Source organism: Papaver somniferum, chromosome 6, assembly GCF_003573695.1.
Source record: "Papaver somniferum cultivar HN1 chromosome 6, ASM357369v1, whole genome shotgun sequence".
NCBI classification, from domain to species: Eukaryota; Viridiplantae; Streptophyta; class Magnoliopsida; order Ranunculales; family Papaveraceae; genus Papaver; species Papaver somniferum.
Genome location: NC_039363.1, coordinates 89,116,749 through 89,126,051, shown reverse-complemented (window position 1 = coordinate 89,126,051; position 9,303 = coordinate 89,116,749). Strand labels below are relative to the sequence as shown.

At 36.8% G+C, this 9,303-nt stretch overlaps 1 long non-coding RNA gene, 2 other non-coding genes and 1 pseudogene across 3 annotated transcripts; 2 read left to right on the top strand and 2 right to left on the bottom strand.

The window, feature by feature from the left end:
* The first annotated feature begins 349 nt into the window (after positions 1 to 349).
* Positions 350 to 422, top strand: TRNAA-AGC. The gene has a single exon. It is a non-coding gene; the product is annotated as a tRNA-Ala (tRNA).
* Positions 423 to 2,089: 1,667 nt separating this feature from the next.
* Positions 2,090 to 2,200, bottom strand: LOC113291977 (annotated as a pseudogene).
* Positions 2,201 to 4,460: 2,260 nt separating this feature from the next.
* On the bottom strand, positions 4,461 to 4,661 carry LOC113291949. Its single transcript, XR_003331656.1, has one exon. It is a non-coding gene; the product is annotated as a U2 spliceosomal RNA (small nuclear RNA).
* A 120-nt stretch (positions 4,662 to 4,781) lies between these two features.
* LOC113285845 lies at positions 4,782 to 7,068 on the top strand. The gene is made up of 3 exons (XR_003328974.1): positions 4,782 to 4,863; positions 5,778 to 5,822; positions 6,615 to 7,068. It is a non-coding gene; the product is annotated as an uncharacterized LOC113285845 (long non-coding RNA).
* Positions 7,069 to 9,303: the final 2,235 nt, after the last annotated feature.

Sequence of the window (9,303 nt, the reverse complement as noted above, 5' to 3'; positions counted from 1 at the left end):
TGATTTTTATTTGCAATATATCGTTTTTATAAACGTGATTTTGTATTTAAAGCACATAACAGTTGTATATTATATTATTTGGTCTTCTGGCTAATTTCCTCTTGGAATATCGGTGCCGTGTCTCTAGCAATAACCTTGACGTTGAACTATAGAGTACAATGGATTTGTTAATATAATGGAATGAGTTTAGTAGACCAAAGTTTTTCTACCCTCAAATTGCAGCTGGTGATGTAATGCACCGGCCGTCACCATATTTTGGTCCCAGTTGTGGTGGTGCAGCATTGAGAGCTTTTGTTAAAAGAAAGAGACGAAAAAATCTCTAGTATTTAAGCTGTTGGTCTTAAAAGTTGGGGATGTAGCTCAGATGGTAGAGCGCTCGCTTAGCATGCGAGAGGTATGGGGATCGATACCCCACTTCTCCATCCTTTTTACTCTTTTTTTTTTCATTTTTTCTAGAAAAACGATTGGCCCTCCAACTCCACAAAATGATGTTATCAAACAGATGACACTGGTTTTTGGTCATGGTTTTTTTTTTCATTTTTTCTAGAAAAAAGGTTGGCCCTCCAACTCCACAAAATGATGTCATCAAACAGATGACACTGGATTTTGGTCATGGTGTGTGTGCCGTGCCCTTGTCCATTGAGAAGATAGAAGGAAAATATAGCATTATCGAGAGGGTTAATTTGAATGAATTACCTATTGTAAGGTTTGTAGATAGAAGTAAGTTTGTGAGCGAATCAAGAGCAATCCAAGCAACACCAGTGAAGCTCGGTACCGATTCATACCGTGTTCGTTATCCAATGACCGAGGTTATATATGTTACCTTTACTATTACTTTGAAAAAACATTTGACTAATGGGTGGATTTTTGGATCCGTTTATACCTGGGTCATCTGTTGTACCATATTTTTATAAAAATTCTTGAGAAATGGTTGGATCTTTGGATCCCAGCATCCCACTGACTGTAGTTGTGTTATATGGCTTGAGTGAGTTACTTTTAATCCAAACCAGACAATTTAAACCTGTTCTGATACATAGAAAATTGTCTGAAATGGTCAGGATACTGCCTCACATCTTGTAACTGTATTGTTAAGTTGATTTATTATGCTTATGTTTGTTGCCTGGTTGAAATACTTGTAATGGTGGGAAATCTCATGGTATGTCGTGTAACTGATTCCGACTTTGAATCGGAGTGTGTTTATCTATACAATTGTGGTTTTTGCCTCTTTTTCGAAAAATATATAAAATTAAATTATAGGCTTGTTTGTATAACGTTTTCTTACCCCCGAGCACCTGTGTGATAGCATCATCCATCCAATCAAAATCTTCTAGTGGATGAAGTTGCCGAGTAAAAAAAAGGATGTATGACTAAAACTCAGTAGTGTTGAGTACTTATTAGATCAATTAATAATGCAGTATAGCTACCATTTTGATGATTTTTGCCATTTTTCATCAATAATCCAATCCCAATTTGTTATCTTTACTAGTGGATGAAGTTGCCGCGTGAAAGAGATGCCTCCAAAACAATCTCAAATGGTTGAAATTTAACTTGTAAAAACTACGGTTTCCGACTTTAATGTTTTCACGGAAACATACTCATGTTTTAATATGATTCTTTCATCGTAATTTTGTTATAAAAATCATTGAAAACTCATGATCACACTGGTGCAAATGGAATTCCAAGTTTATACTTTTTCGTACAAATATCAATCATGGATGGATCAATTAGATGTATACACTTAGACGACATTTGCCACGCGACCAGCGCTTTCTGATGATCCTTCTTAGTGTCTGCCTGCACATCACCATGTTTGCCTATGTAGTTGCATCTCTTCAGAAACAGACTAATATCATGTGATATAAGTTTTTCGCTCTCACAAGTTGGGAATGTTGCTCAGATGGTCATGGTGTTGTTTTGTAAGCATACACAGTGGTGTGTGTGTGTCTCTGTCCATGTGCATCTATTTCTCGAGCGACTGTAGTGACATAAAAACAAGGATGAAGTGCACAAAAACAAGGAAAAATACAACGTTACTCCCGTGAAGTATATACCATATATTTTTCCCTGTTAAGGTTGCCAAGAATGTGCACATGCTGCTAGAATAGGCATAACGTTTATCCAAGATTTGGTAACGGCAAGCACACGGTATTCTTTAGTAAAAGGCGAAAGAATAGTTCGCTTTGTGCTTACCGCACGGCTGCGTGATTCATTTGCTGGAGTCAAGCGCTGATTATATAGAATGCATTTTGAGTAGGGTTGTGCTTCCTGATGCATGTGGGACTAATCATTTTCCACTTCAAATGAGATTTAAAGTTACTAGATAGTCTAGGTTTATTTCTAGTCATTCTGTTTCCAAGGAGAATGGAAAAGAAAGGTTACCTTCCTCATTTTGTTAGAAGGCTCCAGTCTACAACTCCGATCACAAGGACTATGCCAAACACCTCAAGCATACGAAAGCAAGTGAGCTTTCTGTCAATGATATGAGCTTTTGAGTAAAATGATTATGCAGTATCAAGATATTGCTTCAAAAAAATATCTTATCTTTTTCTTCAGGGCGATGAATATAATAAGAAGCGATGTTTTTGTGCAAGTACCACCTTCCTGACTCAATTCCGTAGCCAAAAAAGCAAAACTTAGCTGCAATGTTCGATGAAGAGAAAGCCACGGTGCGAGATTCGCTCTAGCGGCCTGAAGGTTCAATATAAATCTGTCAATGGAACAGTTGGGTATTATATCGCAGCGTTGTACCACCAGCTCAACCATAGCTAACTGATGCATTTCATCGATAAGAGACAAGTTTAGTTGGAAGAATTTGGCAGGGACTGCGGGAACGTGGACCCTCCTCAGGAACAAATAATGATGTAGACTCTTCCCCACTGGATAGATCTTAGATGAGCACCACCCACTGTGCCACGGAGGTCACTAACCTAGAGCTTTTATGGCTTTCTCCTGTCCAATCAGAACCAGCGATCTAGTGGTAGAAAGTACCATGCAATGGGTTCGATTCCATTCCTGGCTGGTGCATTTTTTTTATCATTTTGATTTATCTGCAATGTGGTCTCGCTTTGCTGGTGCATTGTTTTTATCGTTTTAATTTTTATGCAATGTGGTCCAACTCTGTTGAACTTTGTGAGAGTTAGTGCGTGAACTGGTCAATTAAGCGTATGCGCTACAAATTTTGTTCATTCTATTTATATGGATATGGTTTTTCTCTGAGATGCAAGATTAAAATTGATATCAACTCACTGTTGTGGTTTAAAGGATCAAGAGAAGCAATTATCTGCAGTCTATTGAAGCTCCTTAAAAGCTGTATTTCAGCAGCTCAAGGGTCATTAGATTATGAGGGTTAAATCAGATGACTCGGAAGAAAAAACAATAGCAAGCCATTTGGGAAGCACCCCTGGACTCAGTCTTTTGAGTTAACCACTAGATAAAGCTAAAATCCAATCACATGTCTTCAGTTTTCAGGTTGGTTGGGAATACGCAAATTATTAGCTTTGATATTTGGTAGGGGTGCCCCAAGTCTTTGCAGTAGTGCAAGGCAGAGGCGACGCATGTGAACCCCAACATCAAGCTATTATGATGGGAACTCCCCCGTCAATTGGGGCGCATTGGGTATTACCGCATTAGTTGCATCATTGCTCAAGCGCAAAAACATCCTAGCTACTCTAAAGCTTTAGACTAGGCCCTCTAAAAATTTTAGAAACAACAATTTGTGCTGAACTTGTTACTAGATCGCTTGTACAACATTGATTGTACAGTTACAGTTGGAGGTAATAAGATGTTATTGACAAGCTTAAACCCCAAAAAAAAAAATCAAATTTTCGGTTACCACTGTTAAGCTTACGACTAATAGGGTGTTAGTCGTGGGAGATTTCAATGCATTTCAATAGAGTTGGCAAATCCCCTGTTAGTCGTGGGGGAGTTTGTCAAAATCTTTTAAAATCTTTGTTAGTGGTGAGAGATTTTTAGGAAGTTTCTAAAACTACCTCAAAATTTTTCTAAAACTACCTCAAAATCCCTTAATTTGATTAGAATCTCAAAATCCCTTAATTTGATTAGAATTTCTTAAACTCCATGTTAGTCGTAAAAAGAAAGTTTACAATTTGGGGGAGTTTCATGATGTTTTTGTGCTTAGACCAAATCTCTTAAACACAAGAGAATTATGGAAAGTTAGTATTAAACTCCCCCAAATTGTCTAAATCGTATGTTAATCTTCTACAGAAATCGTATGTTAATCTTCTACAGAAGCCTGTAGAAGGCTTACAAGAATGTATTATTCTACAGAAGCCTGTAGATGGCTTACAAGAATTTAAATACATTAAAATTTCTCGTTTCTGTAGAAGGCTTACAGGAATTTAAATACATTAAAATTTCGACTAACCCCTATAAGCCTTCTACAGGCTTAACAAAAATATGTAGAAGATTAGCATACACAAAAGATTAGCTTTGATACTTGGTGGGGGTGCACCAGGACCTTGTAGTAATGCATGCAACACAAGGGCAACGCATAAGAACCCAGAACCTTGCTGCTGTGACGGGAACTCAGCCATGAAACAAAATAATTTAATATCGTGCGAACCGATGGCTCACATATAAGATAGCAAACTGATAAGAATAGACGCTGCACTTGATGTTAGCCAAACGGCAGAGAAAGGTATACTTCTACTCAGTCTAAGCTTCTATTTTTATATTGTCTCGTTTCGATTCCTCTGCTCTGGACTAGTCTATGTGGGACTAAACCTTTAGTTTGCTGCCGCTAGGTGCCGATGTTTAGTATCCAACTACCTTATAATTTTTTATCCTCTCAAGCGTCATTGGAACTTACTAAAATAAGAGTTGGCAACGAATACGGGCTTAGCGGTAAGCACAATTTTCTGCTTCCTTGATGCTTATTGATTGTGAGTAGTTGGCAAACTAATACAGGTATTGCTACATTTTGATTTGTTTTCTTCTACAGTATTTTTAAGCATTCACTGAGGGTAACCATCCCAAAATTTGAATTGGTTTTCATGAAATTTTGAATGGGTTTTGATGTAATGGTTCTCATGAATGAAGCTTTCATGAATGAAGCTTTCATGAATGAAACTTTGGCTGTATGTTGAACTTCAACTATGTAAAATACAACGTTTGTTACCTGAACTGCAACTGTTTGACAAAATATCCCAATGAAAAACTTGATTTGGGTGTCTCAATTGGTACCTTAATTTGTGTTGTGTGAAATCGAAGAAAATCGCGGTTGAATATCTTAATAAATAGATAACAAAGACTGGTTCTCAAACTCATTGAGTCTTAGCAAACAGTTCAAGAAAGTATGAATTTGTGGTGTTTCTTTTAAGTTTAGCTCGAGTACTCTACTTCATAATCTTTTGGTTATTGATTGATGTATGTTCTCCTAATTTTACAAGCACTACTCTTAATTCTAATTGGGTACATTTCCTGAATGGGGTGTTCTCATGGAAACTACTACTTATCCCCATGACAGTTCGTTTGTGCGGCAAAATGTTTCTTAATTTCTTAAACTTAATATAATGGTCACCACAGTAAGAGAATTTGACTGAAAAAGAAACAAGAGAAAATGTTATACCAACCATTTTGTGTAAATGGGTATTTATGATTGAAGAACTATTAAATGAAAAGTTTAATTTTAGTTGGAATGGAATGGCAGGCGCATTGCTTGTGCGTCTAGACTAGTTGTGATGGTACAAGTTTTTTTCTTTTTCTTTTTACCATTCTTCCGGTGAAGTGAAACTTTGGTTCTTCTTCTTCCTCATCAGTAGAAAGATAGACTCTGTGTGGTGGTGGTGGATCTCTATCGATAGGTACGCCATTCATTTTCTAATCCTCATAGATAATTTGAGATGATGATTAATGATACAGCCTGTTTTGATTAGTGTCTTTTAATTGTTTGTTTTTGAGTAGTTTGGGGTTTTCTAAGAATTGGGTCTCATTGAGTCTTATGTCTTTGAAAATACTGCCATCATTGGAAATATACACCCTTCCATATGCTTTCAATTGATGAATGAGATCTATCAAAACAAGAAATCTTGTTGTCAATTTTTGAAAAGTTTATGTAATTGAAACAAATTTGTCACCAGGGTGAAGCAGTTTTAGGTTGCTGACCTTCATCATGTACTAGTTGGGTGTGAGTTGCTTGAGTGGATTTATGTACCTTGTTAGTCGGCAACTTAACTGTTGCCTTTGCCATGTTTTACTTGCTTGCTTGTCTTTGACAATGATACGTCTATTTTCAAAGCCTTAGTCAAGCCGTAGTTGTGTTTTTGTATTATCTCATTTAGGTTCTAGATTTTGCAGAAGTTGTATGAGCCGTCTCTCTTTTATTTCTAATTCGTAGGCAAGATATGGAAGAACAATGATCAACATCTTACTTAACTAGTAATGAATAAACCAATGCAGAAACTATTCAACTTAATAAGCTTACTTCGTTTGCATTTACATCTGCTCTATGATCATAATTATTTCCTTGGATCTTTAGCTTTTGATGTGTCAGCTCTAGAATCCAACTGTAGATTAGGCCAACTCAGGAAATATGTGAACTTTAGATATAAATTAAACATCAGATGCAGACTGACAAGTGTCTGATTTGTGCACAGGGGTGGAAGACGTCAAATAACTTGATTTAAAAAGAGAACACAGCTATTTCAATGTTTATAGGGAATATGGCTCAGGGTCTGATATGGGCAACAGCCGAGGACTTGGCAAGGAATAGAGGACGAGTCCTTTCTTTATACCGTCAGATATTAAGAAGCCTCAATTCCCCAATACTTCCCATGAACTTAGCAGCAAGATTGGCCAAGAAAGCAGAGGCTCGTGCTATCTTCATGCTAAGCGCAGAAGAGGAATCCCTTCACAACATTGAGGACCTCATTGATACTGGAGAGTACGCTCTTTCCCTCTTAAGAAAAGGGGAAATCCCTAAATACATCCAATGAGTGCACCACTGGTTACTGAGCCTCTCCCATACTATGTTATACACATTTAATGATGCATTCTTATATTTTTGTAGGACTAACCATTTTGTTAGAGTGTAGTTTTTTGCCCGTTGGCCTGTGCAACAATCAAAATGAATATTCGAAATTTGCAACATTCAATGATGCATTCTTATATTTTTGTTATCATTATGAGTTATCTGCAATGCAGTCACCAGCTCTTAGTGTGTGAAGGGGTACTTGATTAAGCATATGACCTTCGAATTTCGTTGCTTACCTTCAACGGATGGGCTTTTTTTGTTATTTTTTTTGTGTGTGCATTCTCTGTGGAGACAACACTCACTCATGCATTCTTGGTGTTTTCCATTCATTAAAAGCTCATAAGAAGCTAGAATCAATTCTCCAGTTTCAGTTTGAGTGTCTCCTTTGGTTGTGGCATTGATCCAGAGCTTCATATAAACTAATAAGAAGAAACTGTAGCCTTCATGAGTGAAATGACAACCAAGGAAGTGGAGAGGTTCATAGGTTCTATTCTTTATGTGGATGTAAAAATATTGTAGACACTACAGTGCAGACAGTCATCAAGTGGGAAGAGGACCATTATGTGTCAGAAAGAAGACTTTCTTGAAATAGATAAATTATTAACGGTGGTTGCACATGCACATCATTACTTAAGCTAATCATATAATAGTTGGCATGTTAGAAATGCCGGATTTGACAATAGGAATAACAAGTTGTCATGGAACCATCCTGATTAATCTGCTAGCTAGTTATACTTGAGTGCTAGCTAGTTGTACATTTATACAATCTTGAAGTAATCTGACTCGAATTATTTTAATCGTCGTGATTGAAAAGGATAATATTCTTTTAATAAATAAAATTACTATTCCATGTCGGAAATATATACAAATCAATGAATAATAATTCATCATGTTCGTCGCCATCTAGAGCAACTCTGTATGTTTCGGAGTGTATGTTAAAGACTCCCAACACACCTGATTTTCATCTCACAAAGTTTCCCCAAGGCGTGTGTCTAGCTTCCACCATGTCTGCTGCTAAAGAATTGTTAGGGAATGATCATGATCATGATCATAATCACAATCGATCTCACCAGGAAATGATGATAGGTTTACTCAAAATACTGGTCGATTTACAAGTAAAACAAGCGGAGTCACAAGCAAAACAAGCGGAGTCTCATGCAACTACTCTACATCAAGTTGCAACTACTCAGCATCAAGTTGCAACCACTCAACATCAAATGATGGAGACATTAACAAGCAGCACAACTGACGAGGGAAAACACAAAGTAAGAAAAAGTATGCATCCTGCCTTAAACTTAAAAAATAGCGATGGTGATACTGGATGCATCCTGATGTAAAATAAAAATAAGAAAAAGTATTTGAAAATCGGTAGAATGAAAATGTTTACATCCTGACTATTTTTACATTCTCGTCCATTTAAACAATATCAAATTTTACATGTCTTTTTTACCCAGGAATTATCGTTATTGGGTTAATTGATCAATCTTGTGTTACAAATAAGAATGCATCTTTAAAATATTGTATCCTCTTACAGCTTCATTAGAACATACATATGTGAACGAGTTTATCCAAAATCTACCTTGACTACTCAAGTCGTCTCAAGTTTTACGATCGAGCATGCTACACAGAAGTTCAAAGTCGGCATTTTCCTTTTAAGTTTTAGGGTCAAGTTCAACAGAGAACAAGTTGGAGACGCGCCAAAACCAAACAATTCAAGTTACACCGAGCCAATTTATATTGACAACGATTCATTGATTGTAATCAAAAATCATTTGGGGTTAAACATTGGAATCCAATTCCTGGTAGTGATACTAAATTGAGAAATCTAGAATTTTTTTTTGATCGTTCAAAAGAATAGATTAAAAAAGCACACAAGCTGCGTGCGGGCAGATACACAGACAAAGAGCGAAAAACCCACAAACAAAAAGCAAAGCTAAACAAAAGGAAATTCTAAGAATTCAAAGAGTGTTAACAAAAGAAGACACATCTTGCAAAACCTAAAAAAACAAAGAGCAACTTGCAAACTACAATGTGGATCACTGCCTAAAAACAGTTATCCCTTGCCAACATCTTCTGTTATTAAATCATCGTGGTTTTTTACGAGATCGCTGAACATTTCTTCACGGTTGGCCTTCACAGGTGGAAACTCTAAGCCCCATAAAGATCCATAATCCACGAGCTTATCTGCCGAGACGTTAGGAGCTTTAGATTTAGGAAGCTTTTTCTTTTTTGAACTTGTACCTTTGGATATCATACTCAGTTTCATACCAACTCCAATAACTGGCTTGGACAATAACTGCTTTGCAGAGCTT